The following is a 1,049-nucleotide window of genomic DNA, read 5'->3' on the forward strand; positions in this document are numbered from 1 at the left end:
GGGCGATAGTTAGCCAATACATCTGGGTCCAGGGAAGGCTTCTTAAGGAGGGGCCTCACCACCGCCTCCTTTAAGGCTACGGGGAAGACACCCTCCCGTAAAGAAGCGTTTATAATTCCCTGGAGCCAGGCTCGTGTACCCTCCCGGGCCGCCAGTACCAGCCAGGAGGGGCATAACATTTTGTAGGGGCATAACATTTTGTAGGGCATAACATTTGATCTTTTATTGTCATTTCTGCTGAGTAGAATTCTATTCTAGTATAATCTGGTTATACAATTTTATGAATTATGGCAATGTTTAGTGGCTTATTTAAGTTGTTGGAAATCTGATAAAATGGTAGAAATCTTCAGCTTCAATTTGCATAAATTTTCTATTAATACCCATGTAAATATTTTCTTGAAACAGATTTGATTACAGTTGACGTTCTGCAGTTCATTCATAACTGTAGCAGTTTCCTCATCCTATTGTAAATAAAAGACACAAGTCCTAGCTCAAATCAAGGAGGGTTCATACATTGATATGTCCAACATCCAGATAAATCAGATTGAAGATCTGTTCCAATGTCTTAAATCCAGATGTTGAAAAGTCAAGAATGAGTTTTATGGATCATTGAGTAGCATATTATGGCTGTTTCCCCAAATTATATCTTCACCCCAAAGAAATTACATTTGTAGTTTTCATCCTCCATATAGCTGAACATGCTCCGAAGCTTGTCTAACTTTAGAATTTAATCTTAGTTTTAGTTATCACTTTATATTATTGAAAAGTGGTTGTCTTCAGAGTTTATTTTAATAAAGAAAGTCATTCCTTAAAATTCATATGACCTTTCTCATGACCTAACTCTTTTCTAAAACTTTGCAAGGCTCTATAGTTTACATTAGGGAGTGAGTGAACTATAGTATAGTTCATTATAAGCTGCTATATAAAGGGTTGAAATCTTCATATGGAGATGACAAACAACAACATAATTCAGTTACAGTAGATTATGTGTTGACTTTCAGGCTACATAACAGAAAAATAAGAAAAATGCAAGTCAATTATCATTCAAT

This window comes from Protobothrops mucrosquamatus, unplaced genomic scaffold (genome assembly GCF_001527695.2).
Source record: "Protobothrops mucrosquamatus isolate PMUCROS unplaced genomic scaffold, P.Mucros_1.0 scaffold1644, whole genome shotgun sequence".
NCBI lineage: Eukaryota > Metazoa > Chordata > Lepidosauria > Squamata > Viperidae > Protobothrops > Protobothrops mucrosquamatus.